Below are 26,193 nucleotides of genomic sequence, written 5' to 3'. Positions count from 1 at the left end.
CAGCTTTCAAGCTCTGTGCGCTTTTGTGTTTGAGAATTGGGAATCAGGTACTTTTACAGTTAGCCTAAGGGGAGAGCTGGGCAGGAGGAGCCTTTATGAATAATAAGGGTTGACATCTCCAACGTTGTTCCTTCATTATAAATATTGTTAAAGGAGCTGTGACCACCATGGGCTCAAACAGAACAGAGCATGGAGGGGAAGAAAAAGACAGCCTTTGATATCCGCTCTTTACTAGTTATCACTCCACTGATGACACTGGCATTGACAGGTCTCTTAGATTTGGCTGTCTTTTTTTTGGAAAGTTTTTCTTCTATTAGCATAATTATTCTGTCTGTTGAAGGCTGAGTTCATTGTACAAATTGTAAAGGCTGGGAACACTAGTTAATGTTGGTGCTTGTAAATTTTCTTAAATGTTGTATGCCTAATAGAAGGGTAGAGCATTCTGATTGCATCAACTGGTTTTGGCTGCCTTTCTTAACTGGATTTACTGAATACCCCTACCATTAATGAATCGCATGCTCTATATGAGATACATAATCTAAATGACTGTTTGCTTCCCTCTTGCAAGTACATGTTTTTTCACTAATACGGAAGTACACAACCCTATTTAAATAGAACCTTGCTCTAAGCTTGATTCGCTGTCTTTTTAATTTAATTGTGTAGGAAAACAGTTGCTCAAGCCTGGACTCTTTGAGTTTTTTCCACTTTTAAGAAACTAAAATATATTTTTGCTATCACAATCAAGCTCTCTACTGTATTAAATGTTACTGAGAGGGAAAAATCTGTTTAGTGGGTTGATTAGTTCTCCAAAGGGTTAGCATAGCTTCATGCAACGTGTTTTAATGGATATAAAAGTTATAAATACAGTCAGAATATATAGTCAGAATGATCTTGCTTTTTGAATACAGTACAAAATGTTTGTTAGTATGAGCATAGTAATTGCTTTATTAGATTCCTTTGTTCTGGCACATATATTTTCCTTTCTTAAATCATGGGCAGCTGGAATGCTTGCTGTAGTATTTGAAGTGCCCTGGGCAGTTGTGCAGAACAGTTTTTCTGCTCTACTCAGATCCTCATCTGGCCAGAGTGTCTTCCTGGGAAAATGTCTGAAAAAGTACTTCCATAGCTGAACTGAGGATTTTCTTCCATGCTCAGCATTGCTGTCAGAGCATGAGCAGAGGAGATAGGGAACACTGAGAAGAGACCATGTTTTTCAACTGAGCCGGGGCAGAAGAGGAGATATGGATGCTGAGATGGCCTCAGGCACTTTTTTTATCAGAATACCCTTCCAGATAGCAATATATGTCTTAGGGGGTGGGAGGGGATGGGAAGAAAGTACACCTCCTCCTAGCCATATATGTCATCAGTCGATCAGTCAATATGACAATTACAGAGAAAATGGTGATGAACTGAAGTTCATAGGTTGCAGCATGTGGTTTATAGGCTTTTTTGGAGCCTATGGATTTACTTCTAAATAGGCTTAAAAGGTAAACAAGAAAATTAAGTCTATTGTGAGAAAGATTAAATCCTCTTTAAGTATTTTTTCTTACTCTGAAAAATGTTTTGGGATCTACATATTAGAAAGGAATGTGTTTGCTGTTTACTTGTATACAAGTGACTTTGATTTGCATCCTGATTCAGCACTTTCTACACATGGGGAAAATCCTTAGGCCTGGTCACAGTGATGATGGGGCTTTATGCACTGCTTGCTTGGGATAAAGTTTGTTGGCAACTTTCTGCATATTTTTTTTCTTCCTTCAACATTTTTATAGCTTTTTTTTTTTTTTTTCAATTGGCAGCTAAAACTAAACAAAGAATTCTGAGTTTAAACTAAATTATAGAAATTGGATATCCAAGTAGGCTGGAAAAGAGCAATTGCTGGAGAATACTTAGGGTAGCCTGAGCAGCAATCTGCTATCACTTACTGTAACAGATAATTACCTCTTTCTGTGACACGGGGAACAGATAAGGTGCCTCTGCAAATCTGTCCCATCTGAAGGTAATATAAAATGGCATAGAACCTTCATGGGAAATCAGCAACAGTTCCATGTGCTTACGTTTCTTTAGTCTTTAGCTGTACTCTTGGAAATGACTGAAGATGGCTCACTACTTATTCATAAACATGCACACACACGTTCTGGAGTAAAAGGGTACAGCTCCGTTAAAGTATTGCACCCGATACTTTCACATCAAATAAGATTTTGGACCCTCAGCACTGTAATAACTAGCACTAGTTAGTGTAGCTTAAAATGTTGTGTGATTTAAACAAGTCCAACCATGGGGAGTGTGAAATGAATTACGTTTTCTTTTGTAAGACTCCTGGCACATATTTGAAAAAATGGAACATCAGTTTGGGCTTTCATTTTTTTATGTCAATGATATGATGTGAAATGCGGTGAGATCCCATGAACTCTATTCAAACTGTATATGCTATGAATGTGTAAAAGTTACATTGGATGAATTTTCTCTTTTATCCTTGTCTTACAATGCCATATAGAGCCAAACTCATATGACAGAATTCTATGCTGGCTTTGTATTGATGAGAATCTAAAAACAAGGGAAAATGTAATGGGGAGTAAAACTGTATGTCAGGCAAATTTCCTAAATAAATCTGGAGAATCTGGTTAGCTGTGTGAATTTGTAAAATATATATATATACAGGCAGATTTCTCCCAGAACAGTCTGCATGCAATTTCAACAGTATTACTGACCTTGTTGGTTTTTGAAATGATGTTCAAAATCCAAATGTCACACTTTCAAGTTTTCATTTCCATTTTTCTTTGGCCTTTGCCCTGCCACAAGCAATCTGATGTTCCATAACTCCTTGCAGCATTTTTATTTATTTTTATTGATGTTGGGTTCTGTCCTGCAGATTCATGCAAGCATTTCACTAATTTGAAGGCATCTAGTACATTCTTAATGCAGTATACATAGTAGAAAGTATTATGCATGTTTTTGTTCTCTCTAACTTTTTATGGAAAAGTGCTTTTGAATGGATCAGTTGCTCTGCTTTTATGGTACGCTGTGGGAAGAATTAGTATGCAGTTGCTTTTGATAAAAATGATTCAGTTAGGTAAATACAATTATTTTACAAGATTACTGACAATTTTAATACGTAGTCTTTGTTCCTCTTAAATGAGTAAAAATTAAAATTGTGGTGCTGTGTACAGAGGAGTAATGAGAGTTTTACAAAAAGACAGGTATTTACTTCTCTTCTAGTAAATCACTGAACATGGCAGGACCCAGTTTAGATGTGTTTAAAGCTTGTTACAAAGTGTTCACTTTCTGTGGTTCCTGAATTTTTGCTTGAAAAACGATCTGAATGTGGATGAGAAGCTGGAAGTGGAATTTTATTTGGTTGTGGAGTTTTTTTAGTCTTTATCAAGCTGTTTATTTATCTGTTGTGTGATTCTGAATGTAACTATTGTCTTTTTTCTCTTGGTGGGGTTGGAGGAGAGACATAAAACTCACTGATGCCTGGCAATTCTTCTTTCATGAAAAAACAATTACAGAGGTGGAATCTTAAAGAGACTTTAGTAGCTCTTACATAATTATTTATATCCTCGATAGTCTAAGTTTTGAAGATATAGACAACCTCCCCAACTTTTTCATTTTTTTTTTTAGTTATGAGACCAAGTGGTTGGATACTTTCATAATTTCTTTTATTTTTGTCTGAAAATAAATGGATGTAAACGTAGGAGCTTGGATTTGCTAAAAGACAATGAGTTATTTGGAGGTTTAGGTTTTGGTTTGAGCTATTTGGAGCAAGAGGCATGCAAGATAACGTTCCTTGAAATTTTAGGTTTTAAAGCGCTAGGTTGTCTTCTGCTCTTTACAGGGAAAGTCTCTGGTATGATCTATGAGGGACTTATGGATTGGATTTTCACCTATGTTTGCCTGTTCATTAATTAGTATACTTGCACCCATGAATCTTAAGAGACTACCAACATGTTAAATGGGTAAAGGGGAAATTCTTTCCCCTGCTCCAGAATATTTAAAATACTACTGCTGCTTTATCAACTGGGATTTCTGGCTTGCATTTTCTAATGTCAGTATATTATTTGCTGTGCTAAGGATCTATAAAAACAGTGTCAAACATAGGTGTTTTACCTTACTGTCTGATTTTCTTTCCTGGCTTGAAGAGTTCGCCCTATCCTCATTTATAAAACAGGGAGCTGTGACTACGGGACTAGTTATAGTGTAGCTTGATAAACCTTTGTAAAGCAACGTGCTGTTGCGAGTAATGGCCTCCATTCATTATTAGCCCAGTTGATTTTCATTTACACTTGGCTCTAACAATTAGCTTGAGCAGGTGTGAAGGTGATGGAGGGCCAGGGACGCGCAGAGGTCAGCCACTGCTCTGTGTGATAAATTAACCATTATTATCCGCAGTGAAAGTGGCTCTTTACGCTTGTCAGCAGCAAACAAAGGGACAACATATCTCACATGAAGTGGAATCAGGGCCACTACTGCAAATGTGATGTGTCTAATTTTGTGCGGTAAATAAAGGCAGATCCTTCTGAAGTGTCACACCTGTGTGTTTCACCTCAATGAGGTAAATCTATCCTATCTTAGAGATGTATATATATAAATGTATGGATATTGAGTTTCAAAGCTGTAGTAAGTGGCATTTTATATTAATACATTCTAATCTGCATTAGAAACTAAGCAGAAAACTATTAGTTAAGGATTTGAAATATGGAGATTTTCAGCAGACTATAATAAGGAAATTATTTGAGACTACTGACTTTTAAATTCCTGTGTTACTACTTTAAAAACACCCATGATTTGTCTGCATTGCATTGCCTTTTCTCTAACATTTACCTATGTTTATCCTTCAAATGAATGGCAACTTTCCCCAAATTCTAAAACGTGTGGAACTTGGAAGTGGATCACATATAGTACCTCTCCCAACCCTGCTATGGGATATTGATGGGTCGCAGGCTCAACAGTTCTGCTTGGGCTTGGACAACTGCAAGTGTAGTACTCTACTATTATGAATTATTTGGTCAACTGAACTGCCAGTCTTTTACTTGTCATGAATAAGTTATAAAGGATCTGCAGGCGTTGGCCTATGTGGAACTGAGAGAAAGAGAAAGTATAGAAAGGAGAATGTGGACACTTTCCTTCCCAGTAAAAGTACAGTAGACTTGAATGTTTAAATTGTCTGTTCTACCAAACTCGTCTCCCCTTCCTCTCATTTTTTCTGTTCTTGGAAGGAAAGGCCTTACAGGATGAATGCCTGACGCAATGCTTTCATTCTTTGGCTAGCAAAATAGTCCACCAGTTTACAATGTTTAAAGTATGTGAACTCCATCCGCGCACACACAGAGTCTGTTTTACAAATCAATGGGAAGAATGTATAAATTTTTTTGTTGTAACCACTTGCGGTATTTATGAAGAATTTTCAAAGGAACTCAAGGCTTTGCTTCAATATTAGCTTTGGTTATTCTGTGAGGGGAGCAAACATTTCCTTATTTAGTTTGGTGGACAGGAGAGTTGTACCATAGGACTCCTCCTAGCATCTGTATTTGTTTCTCACAGTATCTGCATTGTTAGCTCAAGCACCAGCCCATAAGCTTGATCCCAGTGGACCATATTTGTTTAATTTGAAGTGGCATTTAATTTGCTATTGAGAATCTATTGTTTATAGAGTGATAGTGGGTTTTCTTGAAAAGCCTTTGTTTCCAAACATAGAATACTTGCACAACTCATCTGCAGAATACATTTATTTACCAAAGCACCACTGACTTGGAATCCAAGTACTCTATTTGACCTAGCAGTCAAATGGTTGCTTGAGCTAATCATCTTCTTCATCAGAAAGTTAAAGAATTAGTAACCAATCTTATGGAAACTTGAACTGAAATCAACAAAAACATACTGGGGTATGAGCAGGAAGTTGTGTCATTAACCTTCCTTTGTACTTCTTAGGCAGGAACCTCCGAGGCTGCCTATCCTGCCTGCTGTCTGTGATGTGGAATCTGCAGAGATGCCTTCTCTAGTAAGGTAAAACCTTTCCAATGGCAATGGTTTCTTTTGTGCTATGTTTTTTCCACATACATGGTAATTACTTCTCAGCCTTCCCTGTGTGTAGTTAGGGATCCCTGTGTAACCCTCAAAATGCTGGTGTCACTTCCTCATAAGCATTCAGTTGTCTGTCTGCTGTCCCACGGAAGTTACATTGCTGAATGAAGGATAATGTTTTCCCTATAGGAAGCAGAATTCTGCCTGTTTAGAGGTGCTGCTTATTAGAGCATGAGCAAAAGGGGGAAATGGGGAAAAAAAAAAAGTGGACATTTGGTTGTTCTTAAGAAAGCAATGGGTTTATAATAGAAAGGAAAGCTTTTGCAACTAAGTGGCAGCAGTTTAGTGTTGCATAGTCTTGTTAGGAGTAAAGTGTATGTTTAATCATTGGATTTGTCAAAGGAGGGTTGAACTCATGGGAATAAATATAATGCACATGGGTTTAATTACCATGAATGGGTAGGGAAAAACAACGTATGCAAAACAGTAAATTTACTCCTCACATATGTGTGTATATACATACATAATTAGAGTTGCGCAGAAAATGCATTTTTTTCCTGCCACCCACACTTTCCTTGTTTTTTTATCAAAATAAATATTTTGATAGAAAAGCATGCACCAACTCTACCCTATATAGCAATTGCTTGTCATAGACAAAGACAAAAAAATCTTTGAAGTTAAACTCAAAGCAAAGAAAGCTAATTTTACTCATTAGAAATACATAATACCCTAATTGGGAAGGGCATGGAAAGGAACACAAACATTTGCTGCATCTGTATGGTAGAGAAATAAACATCCTTTAGACAAATACATCTCTTGAGTTTCACTTGGTGGCTTATAGCACATCTTTAACACTCGGGGATCAGTGAGATACAAAGATACTTTTCAGTAATTCATCCAAGACTGTGTTCTAAATCAGTGTCAGGGTGGACAGTGCTTTTGTGCTTCTACTCTTACGGAAGCTAGAAAGCGGTTGACCTCTCTATTATGTATCCCATAAAAGGTGGTGTAGTGGTTTTTTTTTTAATTTGAGCAACTCATGAAGATTAAATAATTAAATAATTTTTCTCTGAGATGTAAATGAACAGGAATGGTGCTGCACAAATTATGGAAGTTCACAGATGCAATTTCCAATTCTCTTGGAAAAGGAAACAAACAAAAAGTGTGATGTGGTACAAGTTAGATGTGTTTGCTTTCTTGAGAGGATGTTCAGGTAGCGAAAGGTCAATATAAAACTGTTAAAATGTACTTGTCTCTTTGATCTGTATTTATAAGGACCATTTTTTCAGTTAACTCACACAGGTTCAATGAATTAAAACAGCCTGCTATGGCTGAAGATTTATCTTCTTCCCAATATCTTTGCACAAGGAAGCATTAGTTTAGGAAGTTTATGATTTGGAGAAGATATATAAGTTAGACTGGGCATGATGCCAAATTTGGTCCGCTGCAGATTCATCACAAGCTGAGAATGTAAAGAGGGTACAGATTGCTAATGCTTAGTGATGTGCAAACATCTAGAAGTTCACCTCAGGTACCATTCCTGTAATTTGAAGCCATTTCTAATTCTCTGTCCCTAGTCAGAAGATCTTGTGGTGTGGCTTGTTGGTTGTTTTTGTTTTTTGTTTTCCTCCTGCTCAAGACAAGTAAGAAGTACAAAATCAATTAGGAAGGAAAAGGATTGGGTCAAGTGGGTTGGTTTGTTTGTTGTCTTTGTTCTAACTTGTCATGCTGAAGTGAATTTTACTGAGTGAGTTTTATTCAATCTGAAGTTTAAAAAGTTACTTAATCTAGTTAACATCACAGGACAAGTGTTTCTTTCTAAAACAATTTCCAGCGTGATCTGGAATACATTTTCACGTGAAGAACCTTATCTGCACTTAAAGATCTATGTGTGAAGCAGGCAACTGTATGTGTAAACACTGCACTTTCCTGGAGGAGGCAGACATGGATGAGGTCATTCATCTCTCTTAATATTCAGAATCTGTCTTCAAATCTGGGAGCTTTTAGCATGTTATCTCTAATCAATCAAAAGAACAAATTTTTTATTTTGAGTCACCAAAACCTTCACATGCTTGCTTGGAGTCAGTGAAACTTTAAGACATAAGTATAAGCTTTAGCATAGGTTCGAACCTGATGTTGAAACCCTGCCTAAAGGGGTGCACATACACAATGACAGTCAGTAAAGCAAAAATTCTGCCTTATGGCTCCCAGAGTTGACCAATTGTGTGTGGTTTGTGGGTTTGTGATTTTTATTTTTTTTTTAATTGGTGTGATTTAAGTTGACCAAAGTTTGAATTATTTTCTATGAAGTTTATGTAGTGCCTTGAAAAACATTGAAAGCTACTGTATACTATTGAGAAGCAAATTGTATTTGTTCAATTTAAAACAAACAAACAAACAAACTTTCTCCTCCCCCTCAGACCTTGAATGATCTAATTATGTAATGCTGGTATGAAGTAATACTTTTGACTGCTGACATTTTTAAAACTGGCACAAAAAGGCATCGTGTGTTCTTTCCTCAGTGCTACAGAATGAAAGTGCAGAAATACAAATGCTATAGGTGAAAGCTAGCCTCCCCTAAGGCTGATGTAAGTTCTGCCTTAGGAAGCATAAAGAATAAATTTTACCTTGTTTTGAAACAAAAACAAGAAAAGGAAATGCATAAGGACATTGATAGTTTTAGTTATTCTGAAACCAGCTGTTAAAGAAAAGATGCGGCATTTAAAGTACGGCTTTATTGCTCTGAGGAGAGCGAATTTAAATTTTTCTGAAATTGTCAAATTTGATAACAATTATGATACGTGCTCAATTAATAATTAGCTTTTTTAATATAGTTCTGTTTTTTTCCCCTCCTTTTTCCCTATTTATGTAAGTTTTGAGGTAATTAATCATGTTTCCCCCTGAGGAATTTATTAAGGCAAATGTGTAGCTTTAAGTACATGAACAGCATCAGCTGCATCTTTCAAGTCAGCCACATGCTGAAATTCCATAGTGGATTGCGCCATTGCAGTGATGTAAAGGAAATCCCTTGGTTGCCTTTTCTTTGGGTATCTGGTTCAAGGCCTGGTGCTTTAAAGTTTTTAGCAATTGTTTCTAAAGATGCAAACTGCTTTTAAATTGCTTCAATGGTTTATGCGCTCTCTGATTATATATAGCTCATAATACATTTATATTTATACACTGCAAATTGTTATATATGCTCTGCGTATGAACTATGCATAGTTTTACTGATGCTTTTAGGCCAAATTGAGGCTGAAAAGCTGCATCTCTGAAAGCTTATTTTTAAAGTGAATTTTTTTCATTTTTCTCACTTAAGCAAAATTCTATTGCTGCAAAGTAAAAATTCTATTGCTGTAAAGTAATTGTATGAGTGAGTGCCCCTGTTTAAGTGAACAGTTTATGCATACTATATTAAAGCGAGCATTTCAACTTGGCTAACACAACCACTGAATAAACACATATTGATATTATAGAACAAAATAATATATTAGTGCATTGCTCATTTGTGCTCTGATAGTCACCCTGATACTATTAGTCATGCGGGGAGTGACAAACACAATTACACTCGAGTGCTAATAGAGTGGAAGGGCAAAACTGCCTGACCTCGGCATCCTGGGTCGATTTAAATGTTTGATGTCTCATTGAATTAGTATCACAGTGTGAAAGACAAAGCTCAAACTAATGGAAATGAGCCTGGACATGCAATACTGCTGATTGGGCTGACATAATTAGAATAATATTCTTCACACAGCTAATAACAAGCAGAAGAAATAAATAACCAAGAGATAACTTAATGACTGCATGCTAAAATGCTCCTTTGAATATGCTAAGGTTAGCATTTTCTATTTACTTACGGAGCACTAGGGGAATTTTTTTCTCTGTGTAATCATTAGCTGTGGTGATCAGCTCCATACTGGTCACTAAGGCCATATGAAACTATGCAGGTTGACCTAACTTTTCCCACCCTCAACATCATTATTTAACCCTCAGGGCATTGTTACAAATATCTGCCTCTCTAGAAAACCTGCCCAATCCCTCACAAAAATAGAGAAATCAAAAAAAAAAAAGCTGACACGTGATGGATTCATAAATATAGCCTTGTATCTTCTTAAACTCATACCCTTGAACTCTGAGGTACAAGGTCATAAGGTATAAGTAAGTGTACAGTGCATTTGAAGAATGTATATTTCTGTGGGCATGAAGTGGGATTTTGATATGTTTGATGAAAAATACAGGACAATTTTTAAAATGCTTTCTACAGCAGTTTATCTTAAAATTTATCTTTGGCAATCGCTTATGCGCTTTCTCAGCTTGAGGTGAGGTGATATAGACGCAGACTTGGGAAAGATGTAGGTGAAATAGGAACATGCAGAAAACCACTTGACATTACTCATCAGTTCCATGTAGACTTCTTTCTTTATCAGTTGTTCCTGATAATTATATGTGCACCAGAAATCCAGTCCAACGAGGCACATTTGCTTAACTTCAGGTGGACAAGTCTTTGCCATCAGTGGAACTAGTCACATGTTCAACTGTAAGTGTGTACTTTCAGGACTTTTGATTCTTAGCTAGGACCTACTGAAATCAAAGCCAAGGGAATTTGCTGCCTACGTATCAAGGAGTGTGAATCTGAGACCCAGACAAAAAATTCATTCAATGTCTTGAGTTGATGAAAAGCTTTTTTCTGCTTATAAAAGTTCACAACTTCATTTTCACGATTTTTCTTATGTGAATAATTCCTTGGACTAAAAGATGAGAAAACAACTACTTCCTGGGGAGGCTGAAGATTATTTTCAACTGAAATTAGTGATGTGTCTTGGGAAAGTATCAGCAAATAAAATACTTTTATCTTTAAGCTTAATATGGTAACTTTGTCTTAGAATTTGCTGAGATGTCTATTGGGCCAAGTATTCAAGACAGTGGATCTTCATCAGGTTTCAGTCAAGTCAGGAAATTTTGTAGTGTTTTTGAAAGCTGGTGCAGAAAAATTCCATTTTGTAATGCAGAATCTGGCAGTGAACTTCACTCTACTTCTGTAGCTATGGCCTCATTCACAAGAGAATATCACTGCAGAAAGAAATTGCTAATAAGATCCGATTCATTAAAAGTGTGCTTGTTAGTGATAACTAAAACTTTCCACTCTTAAAACACCTAAGACAATGTACGTGGGGGTTTTTATGCCCAGTTGGCCCTTAAATTTATATAATGACAAGCCTTCTATCATGAACGCAATGAGGTAGAAACCATAGTCTTAAATGAGTAAGAAGTTGCATGCTGCACACTTGCAGGTAGAAAAGTCCCAACAGAGTATTTTAGCTTTGACCAGTACGAGGCAGTGAAATGCTGTTCATCTGTTATGTTCATAAGCTGACCTACATCTGTTACTTCTTTTCAAATAATAATAATAAAAAGAAGGCCCAGCATTTTCAGCAAATCACATTATTTCACTTCATTAAGGGTTAAGGGTTTTATGTCAGTCTATTACCAATTCAGACTGAGGTAGCACTGCTGAGCCAGCATATGCCACAGTATCAAGGGCTGGTACAAAGGTGGATCTCTCCTCTGCTGTCTGCGCAATCACCCTCAATGCTGTGGGGGTCTGTTCAAATGAAGGCTTAGGAAAGGGCTTGGTGCTTATGTTGTAAACTGGCACCATTAGTAAGCACAGTTGGCATACAGGTAGTAAGAAATACATAACTGGCTCCATGCCCCACATTTAGGATTCTCAGAGTAAGCAACCCAAAACGGTCCCCTCCTTATCCAAAAACCTCTGCCTTCTGAATGCTTCTATTGGATCATTTACCTTTGTTGGCAATTCAGACCCTGTGGAACTGCCAATGTGGACTTTGTGCTTGCCTGCTCTGAGCTGTTTCCGCATCCTTACAGACAAAGTCCTGGCTCCCTTTAGTAACAAATTCAGTATTGTGTAAAAGGAGGAGGAATAACTCTCTTCCTTCGTAATGTGGAGAAGACAGAAGCAATAAATATAATAAGGTAATTCCTATTCCCTCTGATTATTCAGAGACATTTCCTGCGGGGAACTCTTCTTTTTCTGCAATTCTCCTCTTTTGCCAAGAATCCAAACCAGTGAGATTAACTACGGGACGACAGGTTGACTCTTGAGGTAGTTTGAATTTAAAGCTGAGGGATTATTTTCTCTCTCTGTTAAACTCATCTGAATTTATGCTACTGAACCAGTACAACCCCTCCACTCGATCCCTTTAGATAACATTCCAGAATTTCTGTGCAAAATGACTGCTTTAAAATAGGAATCAGAGATAACAGTGGCAACTAAAACCAAAAGGTGCATATAGAAGCAGACGAAAGATGCTCTTGTTTTTCAGGGAGCTTTCATTAAGCAAGTCTTCGGGATTTTGCTCAGCCTACATACATTTTTTGGGGAATTTAACTGAATATTTTGAGATTGGAGTCTGAGGCCTGCAAAGTACTGCAATAGAGCAGGTATTAACAATAACTTGAGTGATTCTGGTAATTGAGCCTAACAGAACAGGAATTCCCTCCCCCCGCCAGTTGTTTCCAAGCTGAACATATTGAGTAACTTGCTTTTTCTATGTTCATCATGTTGATGGTGGTATTTTTTTGGTGGCAGACCTATTTTTCCAGTACATGTAAGTGATTCTGTCAGTATGTCTATGTTCCTAGCATGTAAAAAAAGTGTCAGCAAGATACAAATCTGTTGATGTTACAGCTCAGCATAACTTGCACATCATTTGGCTTATTAGAGCTGGATAAAATTTTTCAAAATTTAATTCTGTTTTTAATAGAATTGGGGGACAAAAACTGTAAAAAATATTAGTGGATCTTCTGCCTTTTCCACAGCTCCTAAGGTAGTTAACATCTTGGTGAGGTCCGAGTTCTGAATTTCTGATCATTCTTTGTCTTAGTGAACGAGGAAACTGGGAAAACATTTTTCCTTTAAAAAAAACCCTGCCTCAAACAATGACAAGAAGGTGTCAGCTGTCGGGAAGGTACCATACTAATGAATGAGTAGTAGAATATTAACAGTTTTAGGCTGAACATTGGGTTTCATTAGAATCAGTCAAATCAGAATAATGGATACCAATTCTTCTGTACGTCCTTTTGTAATTTGTGCCTGTTGATATTTCAGCCCCTGAACTATGGGTTTCGGTATGTTCCCAAGAAGCTTTTCATTGATTTCTTATTCATATCTTCCATGTTTCCTTCATGTGCTGATTGAATGGAAAATATTTAATATTTTGTTTAGTTTTATGCTAAGTAAGAATTTAAATGTGAAGAATAACTACGGGATTAGTTAAACCTTTCTTTAGAACGACTGTTCTAAAAAGTTGAGCTTTATTAGTTAAAAGTAAAACTACTCTTTGGCATCCATTAGTGTGTCATTATCCAATGCCTTGTGTGCTGAAGGGTCATTTTTATATGGTACAAAAAGGACAGAAAAATGTCACTGTGTTTATTTATATTCTTATCCACAACCAGTCAGCTTTTTCTGTGTTCTAATTTTCTACAACATTCTTCTCCTGTGATCTTAAAAGATCTGAATGAAGGCTACTGAGGTAAACTGAAATGTTCTAATTAAATGTAAAGTCTTCTGGATTTGAACCAGAATGTTCCTAGTAAGCAAATGCTTGCATCAGTTGGTTCATTATTAAGGAACAACAAGAAAAGTAAGGGTGTTTTTCAGTAGTTCTTGGTGCTCAGACTAGTTAATGCCCTGAACTAGGAGGTCTGTTTCCTTCCTAAATTTGTTAGTTGGATATTGTTATATTCTATTCCCTTTTTCTTTTTTTTTTTTTTTTTCTCTTTTTCCCTCCAGTGGCCTTAGTCTTGATGATCTCTTGGGACAGTCAGTTCCACAGACTAGTACCGCATATTTTCAAAGCAATAGTTCTCTAATGAAAGAAGATTGCTTCGCTCACAATACTGTACATCCATTTTGAACAGCAAACCCAAATATTGTCAGGAGAAGTACCAGTGGTGTTATTTACTAATAACACTCAAACTGGCATTTGAGGTAGCGCACTTGGGGTGTTCCTACACAAAACACTGACAACCTTTCTGGACCACAGAACTGTAGCCTTTGCGCTTCATTCAGAAAAGACAGAAACTTGAATAATAATTTGAAATAAAGTGCTTTGTGTGTTCAACTCTCCTGGCACGAACGCTTCACTAGCAAGGAATGTACTGAAAGTGGTGGTATTCCAGTACATGTTCAACAAAAACAGCCTTCGGCAATCTGGGCTAATAAGAATGAAGAATACTTGCAGACAAAAAACCCCAAGATATTTTTGTTTTGTTTTGAGCAAATGTAGAAATATCACATGTAGCTGCAGACTTGATTTACTTTCATGCCATTTGACAATCTGATAATTTTTACAAAGGTATACTTAAAATGCTGTTTCATGCAAAGTTCACTTTTTTCCTTGTTTAAAAAACATCATACCTTTAATTTGCAAGGCTGTGTATTAATTTTGCTGAGAGCACCATTTATTTCCCTTTCCTTCTACTTTATTTAAAGTCAGTTGTTGACAACTCTCAGGCGTGTCAAACTCTCACCGCTAATAATTGCTTAAGGATCCCTAACTTCTATAAATGTTGGTTCCAGCTAAAAACCCTGCGCAATAGCCGTGTTTGAGGAAAGGGGAGGAGGGGGTGGAAAAAAGGGGTGGAGAAAAAAAGGAAAAAAACCTGAGAACTTCTTCTGATGAATTTTTGATTTTCCTTCTTAACAAAGAAATGTCTGTGATTCAAAGAAATAGCTTAAAGTGATATTATAAAATAGAATATGGAGTGCACTGTTCTGAATGACTCTTTGCTTTTAATGTGAGGCTGAAAAATTGTCAGTGCCTTTTTTGATTAGATGAGATTTTTTTTTTGTTCTTGATCTAAGAATTGAGGAGAAAAACATGCTACTTGCATTTGAATATGGTATGAGCTAGATGTAATGTGTTGAAGATAAAGCAATACCAGTACTGCCTCAAGGCGGCACCTGTATCTGTGGGTCAATGCCATTTCTCTTTAGATCGCTGCTGAGCCCCTCTCTTGGCTGCTGCTTTATTAGGCCTAATTAGGCAGGCTGTCACTTTTATTGGTGATGGAAAAGGAAGATAAGTAGATTACTTGTGTCATCTATCTCTATCCGGACGTGTCTAAAAAGTCTAAAGTGATTGCTGTGGGCCACAAATATATTTCACAAGAGGGAGAAAAAGAAAAAAATGTCAGAAATCTATTAAACCTCTAGAAATGACTTACCTTTGGCACTACTGTGTGTAATTTCAAACCCACAGAGAAAAGAGTTACAGTACATACGTAAAGTCCTTTTGTTCAGAGGGAGAAGGTTGTCTGTAATGGTTTTTGTGATATCAAAATAATAAAAAAAAATTTAAAAAGCTGTTTTCTACTTAAAATTCTAGTAGTGGTTATATATTTTTTTAAAGTTAATCCAAGTTACAGAGTGCAGCATCTGTGGCTGGTAGAGTGGGCTATTTTGATGACAGGCTTGTTGACGTGTTCCTCTGATGATCTTACTGTTTGGATCATCGCTCAGGGCATCTCCAGTTTATGCAGCATGTGTATATTTTTAATGATTATTTATAGGAGTAATTAATTACTTGCTAAATAAAGTATCAGATATCTTCTTAGATAAATTAGTTATTGACAACTAATATTACCAATGCCAATCAGCACTTGCAGTTCTTTAATTTCTGAGACATCTTCTGCTTTGGAGATGATATTCCCTAGAATGTTCCTCAACAGAAAGAGATTTTTAGCTATAGCACTGTAGTAGGAAAATTAAACTAGCTTTATATGGACTCATATGAAAATGGAATGTGGCCTTCATTTAAGAGTGTTGGCAGGGTCAGATACTAATCCTCATGAAACTTTAAGCTCAAGGATAAAACAAAGTAGGTTTTATATTTTTAAAAATTCTTAAAGCAACCAAATCACAACCAGGCAGGTGATAAAATACTTTTAGAAATTTAGATTTTTTTCTTTTAGATATGTGCTCTTTCTTCAACTGTTGGTACATGCAGTCATGTGGGATACTAATATTGATCTTTCAAAATCTGATTGCAGCCACAGCACAAGTAGCAGCGTGTTAGCATGGGCACCAATAACGAATATGCCAAAGAAGTCTGTGTGAAGATTCCTAAAATCTAATGGACTAGTGTCTTTGACTGTTAGCTAGAACATTAAATTTATAGATGTCAGTAAAACTACTTGTAGACTTAAAATCAAACTCAGTCACATCACAAGGGCAAGAGAAAAAGTGTTTCTCGGTGAGGTTTTTTACTAGAGGTAGATTGAGGAGCAGTAGGGCCGGTGTTTGCTAATAACGACTCAATGACTCACTATGGCCCTCATATTCAGCATTCCTTACCCAGGAACACTCCTGTAGGCTGGAGCAATATAATTTCAATGGACTTTTTTGTGTGTAATGAGTGCTGTGTAAGGTCTTTAAGTGGTAGATTCTGACTGCTGCACCAATGGCATCTTTATTGAAGATTCTGCTTTCCACAGGCAGTCAGCCATTCTATTTGCTTGGAAGCTTCAAAACTTCTCATTCATTATTCAGTTCAGGCTGTTTAGGGTTTATTTTCTTTGCCTTAAAGACTCTTCTTCACAGATGTTGCCTAATTGTATCCATACATATTGAGATAGCTGGAAGTACAGTCTCATGGAAATCCACCACTAGGACAAACAATTTCATAGCCTGCTGTATGTGTAAGCCTGCCTTTTTGTGTAAGCAGGATTTTTTTGAGCCATGTTATGCTAGAAAAAATTCTAAATATAGGACAGAGAGGTACCTAGTGCCAGGAACTTTGAATTGAGTTTGTCTTGAAGAACTTGCAGATCATTATTAAGCTGATGAAATTCAGAAATTTGATGCTAGTAAGTCATTCAAACTTTTAATGTTAGTCTTCAGGGTTTTTTTCTGACTCCTATTGTAAGCTATAACTTTTACTCAATCACTTTTTGATTATTTATCTTAATTAAAGTATCTACTTAGAGTGGGAGTCATTTAAGCTCAAGATTTGAGGTGTCGAGGTTTCTGAATTATTAAGAAAATATTTTGATGTGTGGTAAGTGTTTGTTTTCTAAAGTTCAAAGGTTGAAACTGATTTCCTCCATAATACGCCACAGTCAACCTTAGTGTATATAAAAAAAGTGTGTCTAGTTATCTATATGGTAGAAATTCCCTTTGGAAACTGAGTGCTGCTGTTGGTCAGGGGCTCAACAGCAGCCTCGCAGGAAGTGATCCCTTGTCAGGAACTTGGTGCAACTTTTAAGGAGCCCAGTGAATTCTCTGAGAAAAAAAAAATAAATTACTGTATAGCGATGCTGTAGTCTAGCTCCAGTTTATTTATTCAGAATGGGTAACCGTGTTTATATCTGCATTCTCCCTGATTAAACTGCAGTAGACATTGGAGGAGTCACTTTGCAGTGGGCTGCCAAGAGCAGCATCATCCATCCTTCTTGCTTAGCTAGATAATGCTCACAGCTGGGGGATGTGGCACACCTTTCCTGAACTTGGGTTTGTGTTCTAATTCTTGTTCCTGACTGTGAATGTGTCTTCTGGTTTTAGACTTCAGCTTTAAGCATGGGGCAGTATTATTCATGCCTATCTATTTATAAGCCGACTTATCCAAGGACAACAGCAGAATAGAGCTACTGATCCCAGGAGTTCACCACATGGAGAACCACACCTCAGCCTACCAAACATGGCTGATTGGGCATTTTCATCCAGTGGTTGCTAGAAGGTCACAGATCGGGAAAACTGAGGCCTGAACTCAGTAAGTGTGGTAGTTATTTGCTGTCACTGTGTCTCCTAGCAGGAAAGGACCAAAGTTTGATCTACTTTGAGAGATGTTTGATTCTGTAAGTTTCCCTTAATAGGTTAAGAAAAAGCCGGTCTCTATGTAGCTATTTTTACCATCACATTGTTTCCTGGGTGTATCCATGTTTTGTAGTTTCTTGCTGACATTCAAGGCCTGAGTACCACAGCAGAAATAGCGTACCTGAGTGATAAAAATTAAGTTCCTAAAAAAAGGGTCTTCATATTTTTAATCGTTTTGAAATATTTAGAAAAAAAAATAGCAGCTACAATGCAATTGTGCTTTCAATATTAATTATTCCACGATTTCCTCACAGCATCTGAAGTTAACTGGCTTTTGGCTCATCCAGCTCAAGCTACTCTATAAAATCAGAAACTAGATCTCTCACTTGAAAGATTCAGAACAACCATGTCCTTGACAATGGGAAAGGAAAAAAAGATTGATTAATTTATTTATTTTAGCGGGTGCTCTTTCTTTGCAATGAGTGATGCCTGCTTGTTTCATGGATATGTCAGAGTAAAAGCATTTTTATTTCCAGTTTGCTTCCTAGTCAGTTAGGGCTTGTGTATTGATATGACCCCAGGTTCATAGGATCACATGCTGCTGCAGAAAAGGACCAACAGGTATTGATCAGTGGAAGAATAAATCAGTAATGTTTTGTACAAACTTTTTCCCTTTTTCTGTTTGCATTCTTGCAGGGAATACATGTGAGGTTTTTTGTATTCCATGTGCATTTATCTAGGCAAGATTGACCTTATAATTATTGCAACCTTTTAAATTACTAAATGTAGCCCAGTTAGGCTCCTGTAACTCAAGAGCACTGGACTAGCTAACTGAATCCAATTCACTTTTAAGGAATATTCAAGATTCAAAGATGTTCTTGATTTCAAAAGACAGCTTGCTTTTCTCTAATCATGTTTGTTCCTTCTCTTCAGGCATTGAACCAATTAGACACCAAGAAGTACAGCCTAAAAAGCCAAAGTTCAGTCCACAAAATTCTTACAGAGCTAGTTGAGATCAGTTTTAAAGACTCTTTAAATTTTTCAATTAAAAGCACCGTATCCTTTTCCTGTTTCTGTGTTTCCTATAAAGCCAGAGCCAAGCTCTCTGCCAGGCATACTGGGCTTTGGTGGAATAGTTATCTTCCATATTTATTTCTGATGACTTCATTTTTGTCTTTGATATTAATATACCTTTTTTCTTTTATTTCAAACTGGTGACAGCTGTGTTGGCAATGTAGTGGTATTTGTGAGCAGTGTCAGGTGACAAAGGTGATTTTACAGAATAACTGCAGATACGTAACAGCTCTCTTGATGTGATCTTTGCACACCTGTGTTGATCAGGCAGAAATAGTTAGGAAATTCCTGCATTTTGTCTAGCACTTTCTTACTCAGCACTTTGACACATCTTCCACTTTTTGCAAGGCCATCTGGCAAAGTCCAGCATGGAATCCAATGCGTGGGTCGACCCCTAGTGTGGTAGCACCATTGAAGGGTAACATCCAGTACTAGTTGCATTGATGTTTTTCCTTGTTTCTATCAAATCTCATTAGCATTATTTTTTGCTTTTAGAATGTAAAAAGCCAGTACTAAAGTGCACAAATATTATCGTTCTGTATTATGACTTCTATATCCAATTAGTGAAGATCATTATTGCAATGTGTTGTGACTTGCATTGCACACAAGAGACAATAAACAAGATTCCCAAGAAGCAGCTTTATAAATAGCTTCTCTGTAGCATTCCTTGACTATATCAAGTCCTTTGGTCTGTTATTTTGCCATACAGCAGACTGAGTTGAACGGCACTAGTGACAAGCATTTGTCACAGGGTTAAGATTTTATCTGAGTCAGAATAGAGCGCAGGAAGTACCAGGTTTCCCTGCTCTACCTATCTAGGTTTCTTGTAGGGTGACAGTATTTCAGTTTTGTGGCTGAAACAACTCACATTTCATTGCAGGTGACATAACCTGTTTGTTAAGCACATTTTAAGGAGAGATACTGTATTTTAATGGACACTTAGTAGCTGGCTATCAACAGTCTATGCTCCCTGCCTGGGGACAGCATGCCAGGTTTATTAAATATTAAGAAGCTCCTCATTACTTTATGGAACTATGACAACAGAACATCTGCATATTTAGAAAACAGTAAGTCAACGTTCTTTGGAATGGCTGCTTCAGTTAGGGAAAAGGACTAATGTTTGTCTGGCTAAAGATGCATAAATGTGGTGTCTTCTTTGAAGTGTGCTCTTCGCTTCTGCTACTTGAGAATGTTGAAATTAACCTACACTGCTTAATTTAGAATGCAAATGAAAGCACTGTCTACTTCTAGAGAATGCAGAAAATCAGGCATCTCAGATAAACACTGGCTTTTCAATGTCGTTAAAAATCCCAATAATGTAATAAAATCCATAGAGGTATATTCTTTAGAGGTTTGTCTGTCACCAGTAATTTGGAGAGGTGACATTTATCCCTGTATGCAACATACAGACACTATTCAAATTCCATCACAAATGTCAGGGAAAAGATTAGGTCTCTGCGAAGAGACTATACCTTACTGACAAAAAGTCCACAGACTTTTGGAAGAACTTCTTTCACTTCAACCAGAATTTGAGGCAAGGTGAAAGCTCTTGCTATGTGGAGTATTTGAATAACAAAGAGGCTCTTCCACACTGATGACGCCAATTATATATTGTGAATATTTGTACCTGCTCTTGCTTATATGGGGCGAATCAGAAAAGAAGAAGAAAAGCCAACCCAGAGCTCTCTTTGGTCCTGATCTTGCCAGTCATGCTGAGTGAGCAGTCTGGTTCCCATATGGAGTAGTTTGCAGCAAAATTCCCTCAGTGGTTACCATGGGACACAAGATCTTTTTGAGTGGATCCCTTGTGAAGTATACCAGGACAGACGGCAGAATTATTTAGCATTAGACATGCTTTTATCCTAAATGTGTAGTGTTCCAAGGGTCCCAAATGTATTGCCAATCAGTGATATGCAGCTAATGTTTTAAAAGTCTGGGGAGTGAGGGGGGTGGGGGGAACCACAGCAACTTTTAGTCTCCTACATGGGCTGTAAAGGTGTTTTTCCAGACTTTAGAGTATGGAACTAGGCGACCTATTTGTATGTTTTTCCAGTTCAACACTAAAAATACTGACAAAAGAGAAACAACATTAGCTGGCAATGAACTTATGACAATGATGATGTCTGCAAATTATTAGGCATTGGGCCTTGTCCTGGTTCCGGCAGGGATGGGGTTAATTTCCCTCAGGAGCCAGCCAGGGGGGCAGGTGTTCCATCCCAGGTGACCCTGCCCGGGCTATAAGGAGCACTAGACGGGGGGAGGAGAGCAGTCACCACTTGGGGGTGGGCTGCAGTGGTGTGGGGTCGGTCGGTGGGCTCTGTGGCGGTACTGTGGTACTGTAATCGCGTCTCCATGTGCCTTTACCGGTGTTATTGTTTTGTTTTCATCTTCCCTTTTGCTGTTCTGTTAAATTGCACTATTTTAACCCACGAGTTTTACCCTGTCCATTTCTTTTTCCACGGCTGTGGGAGTTGCGCGAGCGGCTGTGTGGTTCTTTGTTGCTGGCTGAGGCCAAACCACAACAGTCCTGAAACACATACTCAGCCAGCTACTGTGCTGAGTGCAAGAATACTAGAAGGTGAGGATGAACTGTGGTGGCCTTAAGTCATCTTTCTGCCTGGTGTGCCAAGCTGGATCCTGAATCTGATTTGTTTGTGCTATAGTGGCAGTGGATACACTGGAGTGGGACATACAATGTAGTTCACTGATTAAATTGGTAGAATAGACCAGAATATGTATGTGGAGGTTGAAGAAGTTTTAGGAGGCTATAGGATTATTTTGCCACAGAAGACACTACAGGCTAAAGAATGGTTTGCAAAAGAGTGAAGAGCGCTTGAACAGCCATAAAGAGTGTGTAATAAAGCCAATAAAATTACCCTTGTTTAACTGGAATGTCTAATTTGATCAACAGCACTGTAGGTAGTACTGATAGCAACTGAGATTGATCAGAGACTGGCCTTTAAATCCAAAGGTTAGGGATTTTAGAGGAAATTTATTTTATTTTTAAGATGGCCCTGCTGTCCTGGCTTCAGTATGCATTCCCTATGGCTGTTTAAGCACTCTTTTCACTTTTGTTGACTGTTCTTTTTGTTTTTTAAAACTCATCTCCTTTTTCTTTCCTAAATCTCCATATTCCTCCCTTATGACTATCTTTTCTTTGTTCCTTTTCAGATCTCTTTGGCCTTACCATTTCTGTTTGATTTCACCTCTCATCCCCTTTGTTTTTATCACCAGGCATTCCTTTTCTTCCCATGCTCTCTTTTGCATGCGCTCTCTTGCGTGTGCTTTCTTTCACTCTCTCCCTCTCTCTCTCTCTTTCCCAATTAATAGCCTCACCTTTTCCACACCTTGCAAGTAGTATTTATAGTTCAGTGTCCTCCTCATTCAGGAGGAATGCCACCACACTGCAATCACTACTAAATTATATCCTACATTATCTGCTCTTCTACCACTGCCTGGGTTTGACCCAGTTTGTGCCAGCATCTATGAAAATGTTTTAGCTGAAGTTGACATCGCTGTAAAGTTTTATAATGCATTACAGAAGTTGCCTTTTTTTTTCTTATGTCACTTTGTTGAAATCCTAAACAAACAGGTAGAAAGCAAGATGTGGATCTTCCCTTTTAAAATTTAACTGTGATTTTTAAAGAAAGATTGCAAAAAGTAGGGGTTCCTAGAGATTTTAATAGTGCTTGGTAGTTTCTTGTCCTTTTTCAACTTGCTTAATATCTCTTTTTCTTTGTTCCTTTCTTCCTCCCTTCCCCACAAACTCTTGCCTTTGGTGTTTAGAGAAAAGATAGAATTTGACACTTGTAAGTCTTAGCACTTAAATTTAAAATCCATTCTGGTTTAAAATTGAATGAACTTGCTTGGAAGGAAAAGAAGAATCCTCTAGACATCTCATTCTGTAAAGTTTGTTCATTAGGTTCCTCTTGGTGGGATATTCCAAAAGGGAAGAGCAGAAACTTTCTGCGGGTCCTGAAAAAGCCTATTTTTTAACTGCAGTGAAATCTTTCCAAGAATACAACCCATTTTATTCATGATGTTCCATCATGACCCCACACTTACTATTATTTGTATTATGGCAGAGCCTAAACAACTTGAACTGATTCATGAAGAGTAACTGAGCTAGGCACTTGAAAAATACTATGTGAGAGAGTCTCCACCTGAAGACACCACCATCTCTGGCTCACTTTCAGTAAATGGCAGCAGCAGTGGTGGCTGCTGTTACTCATTTTGGTAGAAATCTGTTTCATGGGAAGCTATAACTCCCTGACTGCAAACTATTCCTATCAAATAGGTGGCATTTTTATAGAGCAGCTTAAATGTGCTACCTAACATTGTATGGCAAAGCCATGAGCTGAAGTTGAAGCATTAGACTTGTATCCCAGAGCTGCAACAAAAGCACAGTTCATTTCAGTACTTTCTTCTTGGGTGATCATTCTGCTCTTTCATCAGTATTTCTGTTCTCTTGGTTCACCTGAACTAGGAAGATGCGCTTGTCTCTGGTGAAGCATGGGTATAAGGATGTCTGCTTCCACTGGATTTGCACCTGTGTTTTCTTTGCTGTCTTTCTGTTGTTCTGTTCTGTTCTTCAGATCTTCTATTTACTGTTTTCCCTTATGGACGCTTGTCTTCACTCCCTCTGCCAGCAACTTTAATTTTTTCTGGGCCTGTACATCTTCCTTAAAAGCTCCATGCAGCCTTTCACTTCCACTGCATTTACTGCATTCCGAACCCTCAGTCTTTCTGAGCTATCTGGCTCTTCATGGCTGTTTCTCTTATGGCCGTATATCTCTGTGTCCCTGGCTCTCTGGAGGACTAGAGCTCTCAGTGTCTTCCCTCAAATCAGAGAAGGGTGAGGACTAAGTGTTCAGGGCACCAAATACCTGACAATGAGAAGAGTCAGAGTGTGTGTGAGCGCGTTCTTGTCTTACTAACTTGCCACTCCACAGCCAGCGCAGAAAGGCTGAGCACACATTAATTTGAGCGAGTACTGGCTGTGCTAACAGATTTACATGGTTTGATAATAGGAAAATTTTCATAAGAGCTGCTCTAGTGGGATTTCTGGCAACTGTGGGTTCTTTTTAATTTGGCAATTCCATCAACAGGTTGCAAATCTTGTCAGCTAGGGACGGGTGGAAGTAAGTCTACCCAACCAGCCATAAAAGCAGGGGAAGGCTATTTAATTTCTTTCGTTTGCTGCATTTAATGAAGAAACTGGTGTATGAGTGTTGTAAGGGAACGGAATAGAAAAGGGGAAGAAAAACCTCTGTGGGGAGCCAGATTTCTCATGAAATGCTTGAAGATGAACTGAGGGGAGAAAAAAACCTAAAAACTTTTCAAAAAGGAAGACCTACGATGGTGCAAGCTGAGGCAAATGTCTGCTTTTTCAAGTCTCCTTGAACTCAGATTTTTCTCATCTGCATGTGAAGTAAAGTTTAGAGCATTTTCTCTTTTTCTGATCCTGCTTTCTACTAAGTTTGCAAGTCTCCAACTTCTCTCTGAGCCTTTACAGTGTTCTTCTCTAGTGGGAGCGATCCCTTGGGTTCTTCCCCCACAAACAGCTCTTTGGTTTATAAAGGAAGTGTTTTTATTTTGTTTTTGTTGCCGCCATCCAAGACTGACAAATGGGTTTAGTCCCAGGCTCTTCCTTCAATTATTAATGAAAAATATTGTATTACCTGAGGCTAACCCAACACTGCGTTCCGTTTCCAAGCCTTTGGCAACCAGCAATCTCATTGCTGTCTAAAATGCAGAGAAGAAAATCTTTCGCCTGTTCCTTTTTCCTCCTCTGCTTCTGCCTCCCCTTCCTCCCTTAAGAAATACTTCTCTGCGTGAATTGCAGGATGACTCCAATGAGTTTTCTAAGAACGCATTGTGATTAATAAAAGTGAACATCATGCAGTCTGATTGTCACTTGTTTAGGATTTAAAGTATCGATTTCTGAACATTATAGAGATTTAGACATGGCTTAATTAAACATTTACATACATGTGTAGAACAATATATTGTATGGTGCAATAATATGCACTTTAATCAGAATCTGTGGGTGTTGTGTGTTTGCTTGTTCCATGTTAATTGGTATCGTGCTGGCTCCTAGCTTAGGTCTTTGGCTAGATGGAACAGAATAGACATGGTGTTTTAAATATTTTAATTAGGACCAGCAGTTCCCGGCTCGCTCATTTCTCATTGGATTGTTTTTCATGCATGAATAAATTAGCTAGCATGGAAGTACTTTGCAGAAAGTAGTTGCCCTCTAGCCATAAAATGAGTCCTGTTCATTAATACTTTAATGAAATTAGCTGTGAGCAAAATATCATTCCTTTTAACTGTGTTCTAATTTCTTAATTTTAATTAGGCACATAATTGTAGTATACTGAAATTATCTTAATGTACAGCAAGAAAAGTTCTATCACCGTGGGCCTGTGGCTGAAACTTGAGCATACTTGCAGCATATTTCAGCTTGCAATTTTTCTCTTCAACTTTTCCTAGCTAATCAAAATTTTCCTTACTTCGTGTTATTGCAACATGATGCCAGGAACTGACCAATGCTTTTGCATACTTGGAAAATTAAAAGAACCACTCATGCTATGTTTTGTTGTTGGCAACATTCACTTGACAACCCCAATTTTAGGGTCTAACATAACCCAGGAGCATTCTGAGGCATACACAGAACATATTTTTTATTTTGACTTTTTCCCCTGAGATTTTCCATATTTTGCTAACCTCGAGTTGCAAGTTTAACTAGTATGAATTAATCTAGGTTGCTTTATAGATGCAGCTTGTTTCCACTTTGGCAGATACTGTTCTGCTGGATGCAATTGCTTTACTGGAAAGACAAATATATTCTGGCAAAAACATTGGCCGTGCTGTCTGACAGTAAGTTTGACATGAGTATTTTGAGTGAATGTCCTTACCCTGATAGACAACTGGGGGTAGAAACACTAAACTAGATAATACTTTTCTTTAGGAGAGCTAAGCATCTTCAATCCAAATTTATGTCAGTGGGGATTTAAACTTCAGCCTTTACTACGTTGTTCCAAACTGCAGAGAACTGGGATAAGAAGCCAGAAATGAATCTTGAAAGTTTTAAAATACTGAAAAAAGAGCATGTAAATACTCAGCCCTAGAGTTTTTGCATCCACATCCATCGAAAACTATGGTTTGTATTTATCGTATTCTTAAGCAAAGAGAATTTCAAACAGCAGTGGCTATAAAGCTATGAAATGTAGACTTTGACCCAAGTAATTTTAAAA

This window comes from Charadrius vociferus, unplaced genomic scaffold, assembly GCF_000708025.1.
Source record: "Charadrius vociferus isolate BGI_N301 unplaced genomic scaffold, ASM70802v2 scaffold325, whole genome shotgun sequence".
NCBI lineage: Eukaryota > Metazoa > Chordata > Aves > Charadriiformes > Charadriidae > Charadrius > Charadrius vociferus.
Note: the sequence above shows the minus strand (reverse complement) of the source record.